General features: G+C 38.6%; 5 non-coding genes across 5 annotated transcripts; all 5 read right to left on the bottom strand.

The window, feature by feature from the left end:
- Positions 1–404: 404 nt before the first annotated feature.
- TRNAR-UCU (transfer RNA arginine (anticodon UCU)) lies at positions 405–490 on the bottom strand. Its single transcript is given in 2 exon segments — positions 405–440; positions 454–490. It is a non-coding gene; the product is annotated as a tRNA-Arg (tRNA).
- A 7,399-nt stretch (positions 491–7,889) lies between these two features.
- Positions 7,890–7,975, bottom strand: TRNAR-UCU (transfer RNA arginine (anticodon UCU)). Its single transcript is given in 2 exon segments — positions 7,890–7,925; positions 7,939–7,975. It is a non-coding gene; the product is annotated as a tRNA-Arg (tRNA).
- Positions 7,976–9,643: 1,668 nt separating this feature from the next.
- On the bottom strand, positions 9,644–9,729 carry TRNAR-UCU (transfer RNA arginine (anticodon UCU)). Its single transcript is given in 2 exon segments — positions 9,644–9,678; positions 9,693–9,729. It is a non-coding gene; the product is annotated as a tRNA-Arg (tRNA).
- Positions 9,730–13,152: 3,423 nt separating this feature from the next.
- TRNAR-UCU (transfer RNA arginine (anticodon UCU)) lies at positions 13,153–13,238 on the bottom strand. Its single transcript is given in 2 exon segments — positions 13,153–13,188; positions 13,202–13,238. It is a non-coding gene; the product is annotated as a tRNA-Arg (tRNA).
- Positions 13,239–14,895: 1,657 nt separating this feature from the next.
- On the bottom strand, positions 14,896–14,981 carry TRNAR-UCU (transfer RNA arginine (anticodon UCU)). Its single transcript is given in 2 exon segments — positions 14,896–14,931; positions 14,945–14,981. It is a non-coding gene; the product is annotated as a tRNA-Arg (tRNA).
- Positions 14,982–20,395: the final 5,414 nt, after the last annotated feature.

Here is a 20,395-nt window from a genome sequence, read left to right as displayed (position 1 = left end):
CCATTAGTAGCTGCTCCCTCTATGTTCTTTGCTGAGCTCAAATCTAAATGTGACTTCCAATTTGTAAGTTCAGGAATCCTAAACCATAGCCTCAGTTAGTTCACTCTGATAGAGACATCAGAAAAAAAACTCAGCATTAAAGAGTTTGTGTCATTTCTCTTTTATGTACTGATAACATACATAAATCAAGAATTTCTAAACTGGATTCAAAATAAGTTATTTTAAAAGTCAACAAAATTGAGTTGTCCTATTAGTCTTCTGTAGCAAGTAGACCCCAGTGAAGTTTTAGTCCTGGAACAATGCTCTAAACGTTAGTATGAAGCCCAAATTTTTATAATTTTTTCTTTTTCATCTTTCTAACATCAACTGAGACAAAGTAATAATGTCACGCAAGCTACAAAATATGATTCTGGTGGGACTCGAACCCACAACCTTTGAATCACATCAGTTTCCTAGAAGTCCAATGCGCTATCCATTGCACCACAGAGCCACAAGTCTCCTGAATAGAGATGAGCGGTGTTCGACTAGAACTGTTCGCCAATCTCAAATTCGAGCTGTTTTGGGCGGTGTTCGAGTTGTTCGACGAACCCGAACGATTTGCAAAAAATTCGGCTGTTCGAGGTTATGTTCGATAACTGTTCGTGCACCAAAAGCGTGTCCTGCATGTCTGGCGCTATTTAGAGCACCAGTCATGCAGGGATTGTCTGCCACTCACTGTAATGCCACAGCCATGGTGGTTGTGGCATTACAGTGATTGCCCAAATCGATGGGAACAGTGCCAACAGTGAAACATGAAAAGCCGGCAATTCAGCAGCGGCATACACCTGTACCCGACAATTTAGAACCGAAAGAATAGAGCTTCACACATAGATTAGATAGATATAAACATGTCAGCCACATTTATACGAAGTACAGTGAAAGTGCTGCTTACTGTACTTGTCATTTAGCGTAAAGGATTTATCAAAAAAAATAATAGTGTTTTCATGCACCGTCTCTTTAAAAAAGCCGGCCGGCAATTCAGCAGCGGTACCCGACAATTTATAACAGACAGAATAGAGCTTCACACATAGATTAGATAGATAGAAACATGTCAGCCACATATATACGAAGTACAGTGACAGTGTTGCTTACTGTACTTGTCATTTAGCGTAAAGGATTTATCAAAAAAAATAATAGTGTTTTCATGCACCGTCTCTTTAAAAAAGCCGGCCGGCAATGCAGCAGCGGTACCCGACAATTTATTACAGACAGAATAGAGCTTCACACATAGATTAGATAGATAGAAACATGTCAGTCACATATATATGAAGTACAGTGATAGTGTTGGTTACTGTACTTGTCATTTAGTATTAAAATAAAGGATTTATTATTAAAAAAATTGGCGTGGGGTTCCCCTTAATTTTAGGCTTTAGCGGAGGTTAAGCAGACGGCTGGGGCAGATGTTTGAAGCCTGGGAAGGGGGTAATACCCACGGAGCTTCCCAGGCTACTAATATCAGCCCCCAGCTGAATACATAGCCTTTACTAGCTATTAAAATGGGGGACCCCCCCAAAAAAATGACGTGGGGTCCCCCCTAATTTAATAGCTAGCAAAGGCTAGGCAGACAGCTGGGGGCTGATATTAATAGCCCAGGAAGGGAGCCATGAATATTGGCCCCCTCCCAGGCTAGAAACACCAGCCGTCAGCCGCCCCAGAAATGGCGCATTCATAGGATGCGCCAATTCTGGCACTTAGCCTCGCTCTTCCACGCTGCCCTGGTGCGGTGGCAGGGGGTAATAGGGTTGGGGTTGATGTCAGCTTATAATGCCAGCTGACATCAAGCCCAGGTTAGTAATGGAGAGGCGTCTATAAGACACCCCCATTACTAGCCCCATAGTCAAAGTTAAAAAAAACACAAACACCCAGAATAAAATCCTTTAATTGAAATAAAGACACAATCCTTTATTGTTCTAAATTAAACCATACTTACCGTCACGCCCATTCCAGCTGAAGCCAACGATCTCCTGCAATAAAAGAAAAATAATAAAGCAACCTCATCCTTACCTTTCCATGGTTCCCACGACAGCTTCAGCTCTGCTACATCGAGATGACAGGCTGGACCGCAGCAGAACGCTGCCATCCAGCCTCTCATCCCGCAGACACTGAGAAGCGCAGGCTTGCTTGCGCTGCTCAGCGTCTCTCTGTGACGACATCCAGATGAGCCGAGTTCATGTCCAATGAACTCGGCTCACCTCATGCACGTCACTGACAGCGTGGGAAAATTCTCACGCTGAAGCGGTGAGTGCAGGAGAATTCTCCCACGCTGTCAGTGACGTGCATAAGGTGAGCTCATGTCCAATGAACTCAGCTCACCTCCTGCACGTCACTGACAGCGTGGGAGAATTCTCCTGCACTCAGCGCTTCAGTGTGAGAATTCTCCCACGCTGAAGCGCTGAGTGCAGGAGAATTTTCCCACGCTGTCAGTGACGTGCATGAGGTGAGCCGAGTTCATTGGACATTAACTCGGCTCATCTGGATGCCCTCACAGAGAGACACTGTGGAGCGCAAGCAAGCCTGCGCTTGTCAGTGTCTGCGGGATGACAGGCTGGATGGCAGCGTTCTGCTGCGGTCCAGCCTGTCATCTCGATGTAGCAGAGCTGAAGCTGTCATGGGAACCATGGAAAGGTAAGGATGATGTTGCTTTATTATTTTTCTTTTATTTCAGGAGATCGTTGGCTTCAGCTGGAATGGGCGTGATGGTAAGTATGGTTTAATTTAGAACAATAAAGAATTGTGTGTTTATTTCAATTAAAGGACTTTTTTCTGGGTGTTGTGTTTTTTTTAAATACTTTACTAGAAATTCATGGTGGTCATGTCTAATATTGGCGTGACCCCATGAATTTCGGGCTTAGGGCCAGCTGATAATGCCAAGCTGGCCCTAACCCCTTTATTACCCAGTGAGCCACCGCATCAGGGCCCTGGATGAGTTGGGTACAGCGCCAGAAAATGGCGCTTCTATGAACGCGCCATTTTCCGGGGTGGCTGCGGACTGCAATTTGCAGCGGGGGTGGCCCAGAAAGCTTGGGCCTCCCTGCGCTGCGGATTCCAGCCCCCAGCTGCCTAGTTGTACCTGGCTGGACACAAAAACAGGGCGAAGCCCCACGTCAATTTTCTTTAAATTATTTCATGAAATAATTAAGAAAAAAAGGGCTTCCCTATATTGTTGTGTCCGGCCAGGTACAAATAGGCAGCTGGTGGTTGGGGGCAGCCCATTCCTGCCTGCTGTACCTGGCTGGACACAAATATAGTGCGAAGCCCCACGTCAATTTTTTTTAAATTATTTCATGAATTTCCTGAAATAATTTAAAAAAATTGAAGTGGGGCTTCGCACTATATTTGTGTCCAGCCAGGTACAGCAGGCAGGAACGGGCTGCCCCCATCCACCAGCTGCCTATTTGTACCTGGCCGGACACAACAATATAGGGAAGCCCTTTTTTTCTTAATTATTTCATGAATTTCATGAAATAATTAAAAAAAATTGAAGTGGGGCTTCGCACTATATTTGTGTCCAGCCAGGTACAGCAGGCAGGAACGGGCTGCCCCCAACCACCAGCTGCCTATTTGTACCTGGCCGGACACAACAATATAGGGAAGGCCTTTTTTTCTTAATTATTTCATGAATTTCATGAAATAATTTAAAAAAAAGTACGTGGGGCTTCGCCCTATTTTTGTGTCCAGCCAGGTACAACTAGGCAGCTGGGGGCTGGAATCTGCAGCGCAGGGAGGCCCAAGCTTTCTGGGCCCCCCCCGCTACAAATTGCAGTCCGCAGCCACCCCGGAAAATGGCGCGTTCATAGAAGCGCCATCTTCTGGCGCTGTACCCAACTCATCCAGGGCCCTGGTGCGGTGGCTCACTGGGTAATAAAGGGGTTAGGGCCAGCTTGGTATTATCAGCTGGCCCCAAGCCCAAAATTCATGGGGTCACGCCAGTATTAGACATGACCGCCATGAATTTCTAGTAAAGTATTTAAAAAAAACACAACACCCAGAATAAAGTCCTTTAATTGAAATAAAGACACAATTCTTTATTGTTCTAAATTAAACCATACTTACCATCAAACCCATTCCAGCTGAAGCCAACGATCTCCTGCAATAAAAGAAAAATAATAAACCAACCTCATCCTTACCTTTCCATGGTTCCCACGACAGCTTCAGCTCTGCTACATCGAGATGACTGGCTGGACCGCAGCAGAACGCTGCCATCCAGTCTGTCATCCCGCAGACACTGAGAAGCGCAGGCATGCTTGCGCTCCTCACTGTCTCGCTGTGACGGCATCCAGATGAGCCGAGGTCATGTCCAATGAACTCGGCTCACCTCATGCACGTCACTGACAGCGTGGGAAAATTCTCACGCTGAAGTGCTGAGTGCAGGAGAATTCTCCCACGCTGTCAGTGATGTGCATGAGGTGAGCTCATGTCCAATGAACTCAGCTCACCTCCTGCACGTCACTGACAGCGTGGGAAAAATCTCCTGCAATCAGCGCTTCAGCGTGAGAATTTTCCCACGCTGTCAGTGACGTGCATGAGGTGAGCCGAGTTCATTGGACATGAACTCGGCTCATCTGGATGTCGTCACAGAGAGACGCTGAGCAGCGCAAGCAAGCATGCGCTTCTCAGTGTCTGCGGGATGACAGGCTGGATGGCAGCGTTCTGCTGCGGTCCAGCCTGTCATCTCGATGTAGCAGAGCTGAAGCTGTCGTGGGAACCATGGAAAGGTAAGGATGAGGTTGCTTTATTATTTTTCTTTTATTGCAGGAGATCGTTGGCTTCAGCTGGAATGGGCGTGATGGTAAGTATGGTTTAATTTAGAACAATAAAGGATTGTGTCTTTATTTCAATTAAAGGACTTTATTCTGGGTGTTTGTGTTTTTTTTAACTTTGACTATGGGGTTAGTAATGGGGGTGTCTTATAGACGCCTCTCCATTACTAACCTGGGCTTGATGTCAGCTGGCATTATAAGCTGACATCAACCCCAACCCTATTACCCCCTGCCACCGCACCAGGGCAGCGTGGAAGAGCGAGGCTAAGTGCCAGAATTGGCGCATCCTATGAATGCGCCATTTCTGGGGCGGCTGACGGCTGGTGTTTCTACCCTGGGAGGGGGCCAATATTCATGGCTCCCTTCCTGGGCTATTAATATCAGCCCCCAGCTGTCTGCCTAGCCTTTGCTAGCTATTAAATTAGGGGGGACCCCACGTCATTTTTTTTGGGGGGGTCCCCCATTTTAATAGCTAGTAAAGGCTATGTATTCAGCTGGGGGCTGATATTAGTAGCCTGGGAAGCTCCGTGGGTATTACCCCCTTCCCAGGCTTCAAACATCTGCCCCAGCCGTCTGCTTAACCTCCGCTAGAGCCTAAAATTAAGGGGAACCCTACGCCAATTTTTTTAATAATAAATCCTTTATTTTAATACTAAATGACAAGTACAGTAACCAACACTATCACTGTACTTCATATATATGTGACTGACATGTTTCTATCTATCTAATCTATGTGTGATGCTCTATCTTTCTGTTCTAAATTGTCGGGTACCGCTGCTGAATTGCCGGCCGGCTTTTTTAAAGAGACAGTGCATGAAAACACTATTATTTTTTTAAATAAATCCTTTACACTAAATGACAAGTACAGTAAGCAACACTATCACTGTACTTATTATATATGTGACTGACATGTTTCTATCTATCTAATCTATGTGTGAAGCTCTATTCTTTCTGTTCTAAATTGTCGGGTACAGATGCTGAATTGCCGGCCGGCTTTTTTAAAGAGACGGTGCATGAAAACACTAATATTTTTTTTAATAAATCCTTTACACTAAATGACAAGTGCAGTAACCAACTGTCACTGTGCTTCTTATATGTGTGACTGACATGTTTCTATCTATCTAATCTATGTGTGATGCTCTATTCCTTCTTGTCTAAATTGTCGGGTACCGGTGTATGCCGCTGCTGAATTTGCCGGCCGGCTTTTTTAAAGAGAGTGTCTTCTGAGCAGTTTGTCAGCTTTTGGACACCTTTGCACGTGTTTTCTATGTGTTTCTATGTGTTTTTGTTTGCCTGCCATTGGTTTTAACGGTGTTCGACGGTGTTCTAAGGTGTTCGACGAACAGTTCGACGAACAGTTCCTCGAACATCCCGGTGTTCGACGAACCGAACCGAACCCGAACACTACGGGGGTGGCTCAACACTACTCCTGAATGAGGTGGGTGTTCTGTCTAGTCTAGACAAACCATTTTCCTGATGATGACTTGACACAGTAAGATTCCTGTTCTCTTTGAAACGTTACTTTAGTCTTCTTATATGTAAAAGAAAAACTTGTCAACAAGAAAATGTCAATGTTTTAAAAAAAAGATCTATTCATATTAATGTTAGTTCCGTGTTGCTAAAGTGTGGCATTGAAATGTATGCAAGACCAAGAAAGGGGTAGCTTTTTTTGGTTTCTATCTCTCAAGCGATCAGCTTTATTAATTTCTATTGCTTCAATGCAGTAGCCACTGGCCCTCTGGAACTTATGGCAAGAAAAATTGTTTAGAACATAAGTGTGGTTGTATGCTAATGGACCACTGGATTGGGAAGGATAGGAGTCAATACAAAAGAAATTATTTTAGCCATGTGAGAAGACTATCAGAGAACATGTGTTTTAGTCCAAATAATTGCTGGGAAATTTTCTGTTGTGCTCCTGCTATATATCCTGATTTCAGCAGGAACCTATACCATTAATTAGACGTTTTTCTTTTCCCCATTTTTTCCTTTTGCAGTTTTTCAAAAAATAACTAGGACTCAACAATAATGGCCAAAAGTGTTCAAACTGATATACAATTTGGTTTCCACAAAGTTTACTGCTTCAGTTTAACAGTGGTAATTAGTGTAACTCTAGTTTATTATGAATAGAGATCAAATGAACTGCCAACATTTGCAAACTCATTTCTTGCCATGAAAATTAACTTATTCAGAAAAACCTCATTTCCACTGAATTTAAGCTCTCCAAAAAATGACCTGATTACATGATTTCATTGATCTCGTTAGCTCAGGAGAAAGTGTTCATGAGGACAAGCCAGCTGATATCAATCTGTTCTTATCTTTGACCTTTTGGTGACTTTTTAGCAAAAAAAATGTCCACGTTTCGCATAATGGTGCAAAATTTATACCAGAAGTCATGCATACATATAATCACGCTACGGATGGACTGGAGTATGCTTGCACCAAATTCTGCATTTTTTTAAGCAATAGTTGATAAATCAGCCAAAAATATCTAGAAACCCCAAATACAACCCACAATAGAGATCATAAAGAAATATCAGGCAAATACATACAAAAAAGACTTTTAAAAATGCTCAAATTAAAAAAAAGAATCTTGGACTAGTGAAAACAAGTAACAGAACATCAAACACTAGACCAAAAATAGGCAATAAAAAATTGTGCCCTATCTGCTATCTTTTGGTACATCGAGCCATTAGTAGCTGCTCCCTCTATGTTCTTTGCTGAGCTCAAATCTAAATGTGACTTCCAATTTGTAAGTTCAGGAATCCTAAACCATAGCCTCAGTTAGTTCACTCTGATAGAGACATCAGAAAAAAAACTCAGCATTAAAGAGTTTTTGTCATTTCTCTTTTATGTACTGATAACATACATAAATCAAGAATTTCTAAACTGGATGCAAAATAAGTTATTTTAAAAGTCAACAAAATTGAGTCGTCCTATTAGTCTTCTGTAGCAAGTAGACCCCAATTAAGTTTTAGTCCTGGAACAATGCTCTAAACGTTAGTATGAAGCCCAGATTTTTATAATTTTTTCTTTTTCATCTTTCTAACATCAACTGAGGCAAGAAATTAATGTCACGCAAGCTACAAAATACGACTCTGGTGGTACTCGAACCCACAACCTTTGAATCACATCAGTTCCCTAGAAGTCCAATGCGCTATCCATTGCGCCACAGAGCCACAAGTCTCCTGAATGAGGTGGGTATTCTGACTAGTCTAGACAAATCATTTTCCTGATGACTTGACAACAGTAAGATTCCTGTTCTCTTTGAAACTTTGCTTTAGTCTTCTTATATGTAAAAGTAAAACTTGTCAACAAGAAAATGCAAATGTTTTAAAAAAAAGATCTATTTATATTAATGCTAGTTCCGTGTTGCTAAAGTGTGGCATTGAAATGTATGCAAGACCAAGGAAGGGGTAGCTTTTTTTGGTTTCTATCTCTCAAGCGATCAGCTTTATTAATTTCTATTGCTTCAATGCAGTAGCCACTGGCCCTCTGGATCTTATGGGAAGAAAAATTGTTTAGAACATAAGTGTCGTTGTACGCTAATGGACCACTGGATTGGGAAGGATAGGAGTCAATAGAAAAGAAATTATTTTAGACATGTGAGAAGACTATCAGAGAACATGTGTTTTAGTCCAAATAATTGCTGGGAAATTTTCTGTTGTGCTCCTGCTATATATCCTGATTTCAGCAGGAACCTATACCATTAATTAGACGTTTTTCCTTTCCTCATTTTTTCCTTTTGCAGTTTTTCAAAGAATAACTAGGACTCAACAATAATGGCCAAAAGTGTTCAAACTGATATAAAATTTGGTTTCCACAAAGTTTACTGCTTCAGTTTTAACAGTGGTAATTAGTGTAACTCTAGTTTATTATGAATAGAGATCAAATGAACTGCCAACATTTGCAAACTCATTTCTTGCCATGAAAATTAACTTATTCAGAAAATCCTCATTTCCACTGAATTTAAGCTCTCCAAAAAATGACCTGATTACATGATTTCATTGATCTCGTTAGCTCAGGAGAAAGTGTTCATGAGGACAAGCCAGCTGATATCACTCTGTTCTTATCTTTGACCTTTTGGTGACTTTTTAGCAAAAAAAATGTCCACTTTTCGCATAATGGTGCAAAATTTATACCAGAAGTCATGCATACATATAATCACTCTACGGATGGACTGGAGTATGCTTGCACCAAATTCTGCATTTTTTTAAGCAATAGTTGATAAATCAGCCAAAAATATCTAGAAACCCCAAATCCAACCCACAATAGAGATCATAAAGAAATATCAGGCAAATACATACAAAAAAGACTTTTAAAAATGCTCAAATTAAAAAAAGAATCTTGGACTAGTGAAAACAAGTAACAGAACATCAAACACTAGACCAAAAATAGGCAATAAAAAATTGTGCCCTATCTGCTATCTTTTGGTACATCGAGCCATTAGTAGCTGCTCCCTCTATGTTCTTTGCTGAGCTCAAGTCTAAATTTGACTTCCAATTTGTAAGTTCAGGAATCCTAAACCATAGCCTCAGTTAGTTCACTCTGATAGAGACATCAGAAAAAAAACTCAGCATTAAAGAGTTTTTGTCATTTCTCTTTTATGTACTGATAACATACATAAATCAAGAATTTCTAAACTGGATGCAAAATAAGTTATTTTAAAAGTCAACAAAATTGAGTCGTCCTATTAGTCTTCTGTAGCAAGTAGACCCCAGTGAAGTTTTAGTCCTGGAACAATGCTCTAAACGGTAGTATGAAGCCCAGATTTTTATAATTTTTTCTTTTTCATCTTTCTAACATCAACTGAGACAAAGTATTAATGTCACGCAAGCTACAAAATATGACTCTGGTGGGACTCGAACCCACAACCTTGGAATCACATCAGTTCCCTAGAAGTCCAATGCGCTATCCATTGCGCCACAGAGCCACAAGTCTCCTGAATGAGGTGGGTGTTCTGTCTAGTCTAGACAAACCATTTTCCTGATGATGACTTGACAACAGTAAGATTCCTGTTCTCTTTGAAACTTTGCTTTAGTCTTCTTATATGTAAAAGTAAAACTTGTCAACAAGAAAATGCAAATGTTTTAAAAAAAAGATCTATTCATATTAATGCTAGTTCCGTGTTGCGAAAGTGTGGCATTGAAATGTATGCAAGACCAAGGAAGGGATAGCTTTTTTTGGTTTCTATCTCTCAAGCGATCAGCTTTATTAATTTCTATTGCTTCAATGCAGTAGCCACTGGCCCTCTGGATCTTATGGGAAGAAAAATTGTTTAGAACATAAGTGTCATTGTACGCTAATGGACCACTGGATTGGGAAGGATAGGAGTCAATACAAAAGAAATTATTTTAGCCATGTGAGAAGACTATCAGAGAACATGTGTTTTAGTCCAAATAATTGCTGGGAAATTTTCTGTTGTGCTCCTGCTATATATCCTGATTTCAGCAGGAACCTATACCATTAATTAGACGTTTTTCCTTTCCTCATTTTTTCCTTTTGCAGTTTTTCAAAGAATAACTAGGACTCAACAATAATGGCCAAAAGTGTTCAAACTGATATAAAATTTGGTTTCCACAAAGTTTACTGCTTCAGTTTTAACAGTGGTAATTAGTGTAACTCTAGTTTATTATGAATAGAGATCAAATGAACTTCCAACATTTGCAAACTCATTTCTTGCCATGAAAATTAACTTATTCAGAAAAACCTCATTTCCACTGAATTTAAGCTCTCCAAAAAATGACCTGATTACATGATTTCATTGATCTCGTTAGCTCAGGAGAAAGTATTCATGAGGACAAGCCAGCTGATATCACTCTGTTCTTATCTTTGACCTTTTGGTGACTTTTTAGCAAAAAAAATGTCCACGTTTTGCATAATGGTGCAAAATTTATACCAGAAGTCATGCATACATATAATCACTCTTCGGATGGACTGGAGTATGCTTGCACCAAATTCTGCATTTTTTTAAGCAATAGTTGATAAATCAGCCAAAAATATCTAGAAACCCCAAATCCAACCCACAATAGAGATCATAAAGAAATATCAGGCAAATACATACAAAAAAGACTTTTAAAAATGCTCAAATTAAAAAAAGAATCTTGGACTAGTGAAAACAAGTAACAGAACATCAAACACTAGACCAAAAATAGGCAATAACAAATTGTGCCCTATCTGCTATCTTTTGGTACATCGAGCCATTAGTATCTGCTCCCTCTATGTTCTTTGCTGAGCTCAAATCTAAATGTGACTTCCAATTTGTAAGTTCAGGAATCCTAAACCATAGCCTCAGTTAGTTCACTCTGATAGAGACATCAGAAAAAAAACTCAGCATTAAAGAGTTTTTGTCATTTCTCTTTTATGTACTGATAACATACATAAATCAAGAATTTCTAAACTGGATGCAAAATAAGTTATTTTAAAAGTCAACAAAATTGAGTCGTCCTATTAGTCTTCTGTAGCAAGTAGACCCCAGTGAAGTTTTAGTCCTGGAACAATGCTCTAAACGGTAGTATGAAGCCCAGATTTTTATAATTTTTTCTTTTTCATCTTTCTAACATCAACTGAGACAAAGTATTAATGTCACGCAAGCTACAAAATACAACTCTGGTGGGACTCGAAACCACAACCTTTGAATCACATCAGTTCTCTAGAAGCCCAATGCGCTATCCATTGCGCCACAGAGCCACAAGTTTCCTGAATGAGGTGGGTGTTCTGTCTAGTCTAGACAAACCATTTTCCTGATGACTTGACACAGTAAGATTCCTGTTCTCTTTGAAACTTTGCTTTTGTCTTCTTATATGTAAAAGTAAAACTTGTCAACAAGAAAATGCCAATGTTTTAAAAAAAAGATCTATTCATATTAATGTTAGTTCCGTGTTGCTAAAGTGTGGCATTGAAATGTATGCAAGACCAAGAAAGGGGTAGCTTTTTTTGGTTTCTATCTCTCAAGCGATCAGCTTTATTAATTTCTATTGCTTCAATGCAGTAACCACTGGCCCTCTGGAACTTATGGGAAGAAAAATTGTTTAGAACATAAGTGTCGTTGTACGCTAATGGACCACTGGATTGGGAAGGATAGAAGTCAATACAAAAGAAATTATTTTAGCCATGTGAAAAGACTATCAGAAAACATGTGTTTTAGTCCAAATAATTGCTGGGAAATTTTCTGTAGTGCTCCTGCTATATATCCTGATTTCAGCAGGAACCTATACCATTAATTAGATGTTTTTCCTTTGCTTATTTTTTCCTTTTGCAGTTTTTCAAAGAATAACTAGGACTCAACAATAATGGCCCAAGGTGCTCAGACTGATATAAAATTTAGTTTCCACAAAGTTTACTGCTTCAGTATTAACAGTGGTGATTTGTGTAACTCTAGTTTATTATGAATAGAGATCAAACGAACTGCCAACATTTGCAAACTCATTTCTTGCCATGAAAATTAACTTATTCACAAAAACCTCATTTCCACTGAATTTAAGCTCTCCAAAAATTGACCTGATTACATGATTTCAGTGATCTCATTAGCTCAGGAGAAAGTGTTCATGAGGACAAGCCAGATGATATCACTCTGTTCTTATCTTTGACCTTTTTGGTGACTTTTTAGCAAAAAAATGTCCACGTTTCACATAATGGTGCAAAATTTATACCAGAAGTCATGCATACATATAATCACTCTACGGATGGACTGGAGTATGCTTGCACCAAATTCTGCATTTTTTTAAGCAATAGTTGATAAATCAGCCAAAAATATCTAGAAACCCCAAATCCAACCCACAATAGAGATCATAAAGAAATATCAGGCAAATACATACAAAAAGATTTTTAAAATTGCTCAAATTAAAAAAAGAATCTTGGACTAGTGAAAACAAGTAACAGAAAATCAAACACTAGACCAAAAATAGGCAATAACAAATTGTGCCCTATTTGCTATCTTTTGGTACATCGAGCCATTAGAAGCTGCTCCCTCTATGTTCTTTGCTGAGCTCAAATCTAAATGTGACTTCCAATTTGTAAGTTCAGGAATCCTAAACCATAGCCTCAGTTAGTTCACTCTGATAGAGACATCAGAAAAAAAACTCAGCATTAAAGAGTTTTTGTCATTTCTCTTTTATGTACTGATAACATATATAAATCAAGAATTTCTAAACTGGATACAAAATAAGTTATTTTAAAAGTCAACAAAATTGAGTCGTCCTATTAGTCTTCTGTAGCAAGTAGACCCCAGTGAAGTTTTAGTCCTGGAACAATGCTCTAAACATTAGTATGAAGCCCAGATTTTTATAATTTTTTCTTTTTCATCTTTCTAACATCAACTGAGACAAAGTATTAATGTCATGCAAGCTACAAAATACGACTCTGGTGGGACTTGAACCCACAACCTTTGGATCACATCAATTCCCTAGAAGTCCAATGCGCTATCCATGGCGCCACAGAGCCACAAGTCTCCTGATTGAGTTGGGTGTTCTGTCTAGTCTAGACAAACCATTTTCCTGATGATGACTTGACACAGTAAGATTCCTGTTCTCTTTGAAACTTTGCTTTTGTCTTCTTATATGTAAAAGTAAAACTTGTCAACAAGAAAATGCCAATGTTTTAAAAAAAGGATCTATTCATATTAATGTCAATTCCGTGTTGCTAAAGTGTGGCATTAAAATGTATGCAAGACCAAGAAAGGGGTAGCTTTTTTTGGTTTCTATCTCTCAAGCGATCAGCTTTATTAATTTCTATTGCTTCAATGCAGTAACCACTGGCCCTCTGAAACTTATGGGAAGAAAAATTGTTTAGAACATAAGTGTCGTTGTACGCTAATGGACCACTGGATTGGGAAGGATAGGAGTCAATACAAAAGAAATTATTTTAGCCATGTGAAAAGACTATCAGAAAACATGTGTTTTAGTCCAAATAATTGCTGGGAAATTTTCTGTAGTGCTCCTTCCTAATATCCTGATTTCAGCAGGCACCTTTATCATTAATTAGATGTTTTTCCTTTGCTCATTTTTTCCTTTTGCAGTTTTTCAAAGAATAACTAGGACTCAACAATAATGGCCAAAAGTGTTCAAACTGTTATAAAATTTGGTTTCCACAAAGTTTACTGATTCAGTTTTAACAGTGGTAATTAGTGTAACTCTAGTTTATTATGAATAGAGATCAAACGAACTGCCAACATTTGCAAACTCATTTCTTGCTATGAAAATTAACTTATTCACAAAAACCTCATTTCCACTGAATTTAAGCTCTCCAAAAAATGACCTGATTACATGATTTCATTGATCTCGTTAGCTCAGGAGAAAGTGTTCATGAGGACAAGCCAGCTGATATCACTCTGTTCTTATCTTTGACCTTTTTGGTGACTTTTTAGCAAAAAAAATGTCCACGTTTCGCATAATGGTGCAAAATTTATACCAGAAGTCATGCATACATATAATCACTCTACGGATGGACTGGAGTATGCTTGCACCAAATTCTGCATTTTTTTAAGCAATAGTTGATAAATCAGCCAAAAATATCTAGAAACCCCAAATCCAACCCACAATAGAGATCATAAAGAAATATCAGGCAAATACATACAAAAAAGACTTTTAAAAATGCTCAAATTAAAAAAAGAATCTTGGACTAGTGAAAACAAGTAACAGAACATCAAACACTAGACCAAAAATAGGCAATAACAAATTGTGCCCTATATGCTATCTTTTGGTACATTGAGCCATTAGTAGCTGCTCCCTCTATGTTCTTTGCTGAGCTTAAATCTAAATGTGACTTCCAATTTGTAAGTTCAGGAATCCTAAACCATAGCCTCAGTTAGTTCACTCTGATAGAGACATCAGAAAAAAAACTCAGCATTAAAGAGTTTTTGTCATTTCTCTTTTATGTACTGATAATATACATAAATCAAGAATTTCTAAACTGGATGCAAAATAAGTTTTTTTAAAAGTCAACAAAATTGAGTTTTCCTATTAGTCTTCTGTAGCAAGCAGACCCCAGTGAAGTTTTGGTCCCGTAACAATGCTCTAAATGTTAGTATGAAGCCCACATTTTTATAATTTTTTATCTTTCTAACATCAACTGAGACAAAGTATTAATGTCACGCAAGCTATGACTCTGGTGGGACTTGAACCCACAACCTTTGAATCACATCAGTTCCCTAGAAGTCCAATACGCTATCCATTGCGCCACAGAGCCACAAGTCTCCTGAAGAAGGTGGGTGTTCTGTCTAGTCTAGACAAACCATTTTCCTGATGATGACTTGACACAGTAAGATTCCTGTTCTCTTTGAAACTTTGCTTTTGTCTTCTTATATGTAAAAGTAAAACTTGTCAACAAGAAAATGCCAATGTTTTAAAAAAAAGATCTATTCATATTAATGTTAATTCCGTGTTGCTAAAGTGTGGCATTGAAATGTATGCAAGACCAAGAAAGGGGTCGCTTTTTTTGGTTTCTATCTCTCAAGCAATTAGCTTTATTAATTTCTATTGCTTCAATGCAGTAGCCACTGGCACTCTGGAACTTATGGGAAGAAAAATTGTTTAGAACATAAGTGTCGTTGTGTGCTAATGGACCACTGGATTGGGAAGGATAGGAGTCAAAACAAAAGAAATTATTTTAGCCATGTGAAAAGACTATCAGAAAACATGTGTTTTAGTCCAAATAATTGCTGGGAAATTTTCTGTAGTGCTCCTGCTATATATCCTGATTTCAGCAGGCACCTATACCATTAATTAGATGTTTTTCCTTTGCTCATTTTTTCCTTTTGCAGTTTTTCAAAGAATAACTAGGACTCAACAATAATGGCCCAAAGTGTTCAGACTGATATAAAATTTAGTTTCCACAAAGTTTACTGCTTCAGTATTAACAGTGGTGATTTATGTAACTCTAGTTTATTATGAATAGAGATCAAACAAACTGCCAACATTTGCAAACTCATTTCTTGCCATGAAAATTAACTTATTCACACAAACCTCATTTCCACTGAATTTAAGCTCTCCAAAAATTGACCTGATTACATGCTTTCAGTGATCTCGTTAGCTCAGGAGAAAGTGTTCATGAGGACAAGCCAGCTGATATCACTCTGTTCTTATCTTTGACCTTTTTGGTGACTTTTTAGCAAAAAAAATGTCCACGTTTCACATAATGGTGCAAAATTTATACCAGAAGTCATTCATACATATAATCACTCTACGGATGGACTGGAGTATGCTTGCACCAAATTCTGCATTTTTTTAAGCAATAGTTGATAAATCAGCCAAAAATATCTAGAAACCCCAAATCCAACCCACAATAGAGATCATAAAGAAATATCAGGCAAATACATACAAAAAGATTTTTAAAATTGCTCAAATTAAAAAAAGAATCTTGGACTAGTGAAAACAAGTAACAGAACATCAGACACTAGACCAAAAATAGGCAATAACAAATTGTGCCCTATCTGCTATACTTTGGGACATGGAGCTGTTAGTAGCTGCTCCCTCTACATTCTTTGCTGAGCTCAAATCTAAATGTGACTTCCAATTTGTAAGTTCAGGAATCCTAAACCATATCCTCAGTTAGTTCACTCTGATAGAGACATCAGAAAAAAAACTCAGCATTAAAGAGTTTGTGTCATTTCTCTTTTATGTACTGATAACATACATAAATCAAGAATTTCTAAACTGGATGCAAAATAAGTTATTTTAACCACTTCGCGCCAGAGCCTGTTTTTACCTTCGTGACCGGGACAATTTTTTCAATTCTGACCACTGCCAGTTTATGAAGTAATTACCCTGGAACGCTTCAACGTATTCCCCTGATTCTGAGATTGTTTTTTCGTGACATATTGTACTTCATGATAGTTGTAAAATTTCTTTGATATCACTTGCGTTTATTTGTGAAAAAATCGGAAATTTGGCGAAAATTTTGAAAATTTTGCAATTTTCAAACTTTGAATTTTCATGCCCTTAAATCAGAGAGTTATGTCACACAAAATAGTTAATAAATAACATTTCCCACATGTCTACTTTACATCAGCACAATTTTGGAACCCAAATTTTTTTTTGTTAGGGAGCTATAAGGGTTAAAAGTTGACCAGCGATTTCTCATTTTTCCAACAAAATTTACAAAAACATTTTTTTAGGGACCACATCATATTTGAAGTCACTTTGAGGGGTCTTTATGACAGAAAATACCCAAAAGTGACACCATTCTAAAAACTGCACCCCTCAAGGTGCTCAAAACCACATTCAAGAACTTTATTAACCCTTCAGGTGCTTCACAGGAATTTTTGGAATGTGGAAGAAAAAAATTAACATTTAACTTTTTTCACAAAAATGTTACTTTAGACCCAATTTTTTTATTTTCACAGGGGTAACATGAAAAAATGGAACCCAAATTTTTTTTTGCAATTTCTCTTGAGCGTGCTGATACCCCATATGTGAGGGAAAACCACTGTTTGGGCGCACGGCAGGGTTTGGAAGGGAAGGAGTGCCATTTGACTTTTTGAATGTAAAATTTGTCTGAATAATTAGCGGACGCCATGTTGCGTTTGGAGAGCTCCTGATGTGCCTAAACAATGGAAACCCCCCACAAGTGACACCATTTTGGAAACTAGACCCCTTAGGGAACTTATCTAGATGTGTGGTGAGCACCTTGAACCCCAAGGTGCTTCACAGAAGTTTATAATATTGAGCTGTAAAAATAAAATTTTCACATTTTTCCCACAAAACCGTTTTTCATCCCTTAATTTTGCATTATCATAAGGGTAATAGGATAAATTGCACCATGAAATTTGTTATGCAATTTCTCCTGAACACGCTGATACCCCATATGTGGAGGCAAATTACTGTTTGGGCACATGGCAGGGTTTGAAATGGAAGGAGCGCCATTTGACTTTTTGAATGTAAAATTTGTTTGAATAATTAGCGGACGCCATGTCACATTTGGGGAGCCCCTAATGTGCCTAAACAGTGGAAACCCCCCACAAGTGCCACCATTTTGGAAACTAGACCCCTTAGGGAACTTATCTAGATGTGTGGTGAGCACCTTGCACCCCCAGCTGCTTCATAGAAGTTTATAATATTGAGCCGTAAAAATAAAATTTTCACATTTTTCCCTCAAAAAATGTTTTTCATTCCCTAATTTTGTATTATCATAAGGGTAACAGGATAAATTGCACCACGAAATTTGTTGTGCAATTTCTCCTGAACACGCCGATACCCCATATGTGGAGGCAAATTACTGTTTGGGCACATGGCAAGGTTTGAAAGGGAAGGAGCGCCATTTGACTTTTTGAATGTAAAATTTGTTTGAATAATTAGCGGACGCCATGTCACATTTGGGGAGCCCCTAATGTGCCTAAACAGTGGAAACCCCCCACAAGTGCCACCATTTTGGAAACTAGACCCCTTAGGGAACTTATCTAGATGTGTGGTGAGCACCTTGCACCCCCAGCTGCTTCACAGAAGTTTATAATATTGAGCCGTAAAAATAAAATTTTCACATTTTTCCCATAAAAAATGTTTTTCATTCCCTAATTTTGCATTATCATAAGGGTAACAGGATAAATTGCACCATGAAATTTGTTGTACAATTTCTCCTGAGTACGCCGATACCCCATATGTGGGGGAAAACCACTGCTTTGGTGTACGGCAGGGTTCGGAAGAGAAAGAAGCGCTATGTTGGCTGGGATAGGCAGCAGACACCATGTCACATTTGAGAGCCCCTGACATGCCAAAACAGCAGAAACCCCCACAAGTGACCCCATTTTGTAAACTACACCTCTCAAGGAATTCATCTAGGGAAGTAGTGAGCATTTTTTAATTTTTAAATTTATACCATTGGGCAGTGAAAAAAGCATAATTATATTTTTACCACAAAAAAATGTTTTACCTTCAGATTTTACATTTTCACACAGGGCAATGGGTAAAAATGGTGCCGAAATGTGTCACACAATTTCTTCTAAAAGTGTCAATACCCCATATGTGGCTGTATCGTACCACTTAGCTATACGGTGAGATTTGAGGGGGAAGGAGCGCTATTTGACAATTGGAGAACAAATTATTGTAGAATAGGCATTTGGATATGGGAGCACAAAATTTTCTGAATTTCTTTTGGGGGGCAAGGACCATTTTGCTTTTCCAGAGCCTTTCTGCTACCAGTAACTTGGAAGTCCCTTATATTTTTAACAGATGATGGACCTGAGTGGGGACTAGCTTTTTTTGAGGACTGAGTTGAAGCTTTTATTGGGAACATTTTACGTAACATTTATCCGGCGCTCTAGGCTGAGCACTTACATCGGGGTTTCCATCTAATTTTCCAAGTGGTGTAATTCAGATGAAACCCCTGCGGGATCCATTCACTGTAATGAGGCAGCAGAGTTACTCTGGACTCCGTCTGGCCTCTGTTTAGTGGTGTCCTTTTTTTCAGAAGTGCACAAAACTGTGGCCAACCGCACTTTTATGCACGCCTAAAACAAATGACACCGTGGGATCCCAGGCTAGACGGCATCCACAGTGGCCTATATCTGCCTCATTACAGGGAATCTTCCATCATGGGTTCTGGCTGAATCACGTATTTCAGAGATTTACACGGAAACTCTGGTGTAAGTGCTCAGCGCAGAGCACAGGATAAATGTGAGCAGAGCCTTACTGGGATCTTTGGGAGACATAATAAACAAATCAGTAGCAGGTGAATAATATTTGTTTTATTTATTTTTTATGCCGTTCCTCGTGTGATATAACTGATTAGATTACTTTATTCTTCGGGTCGGTGCGATTACAGAGATACCAGATTTATATCGGGTTTTTATGACTGACAGCTGTCACACACTAAAATACGCTTTTTTTGCAAAATCTAGTTTTTGCATCACCATATTTTGAGAGCTATAATTTTTCCATATTTCGGCCGATAGAGTCATGTGATGGCTTGTTTTTTGCGGGACGAGTTGACAATTTTATTGGAACCATATTTGGGCACGTGACATTTTTTGATCGCTTTCTATTCCGTTTTTTGGGAGGTAATGTTAACAAAAACAAACACTTCAGGAATTGTTTTTTGAGTTTTTTTTTATGCCGTTCTGCGTGTGGTAAAAGTGATCAGGCAGCGTTATTCTTCGGGTCAGTACGTTTACAGCGATACTACACTTACTGTATTTTTTTATGTTTTGGCGCTTTTACACAATAAAACAATTTTATAGAAAAAAAATATTTTTTTTGCATTGCTTTATTCTGAGCGCTATAACTTTTTTATTTTTCGGCAGATGGAGCTGTATGGCGGCTTTTTCTTTGCGGAACAAGATGACGTTTTCAGCGGTACCATTTTTATTTCTATTCTGCTTTTTGATCGCATATTTTTCCACTTTTTGTTTGGCGATATGATGAAAAAGCATATTTTTTTGCTTCGTTTTTTATTTATTTTTATTACGGTGTGCACAGAAGGAGTTAATTAGTGTGACAGTTTTATAGCTCGGGTTGTTTCGGACGCGGCGATACTAAATATGTGTACTTTTTTTGGTTTTGTAATAATTTACGGATTTATTGGTTTAATATTTTATTTATTTATTTTTATTTATTTTGTGATTTTTTTTTTAATAGTTTAAAAACTTTTTTTTTACTTTTTTTTTACAT

Source organism: Phyllobates terribilis, unplaced genomic scaffold, assembly GCF_046119375.1.
Source record: "Phyllobates terribilis strain yellow unplaced genomic scaffold, ASM4611937v1 Scaffold_1__5_contigs__length_1240528914, whole genome shotgun sequence".
Taxonomy (NCBI): domain Eukaryota; kingdom Metazoa; phylum Chordata; class Amphibia; order Anura; family Dendrobatidae; genus Phyllobates; species Phyllobates terribilis.
Note: the sequence above shows the minus strand (reverse complement) of the source record. Positions and strands in the feature narration are given on the sequence as shown.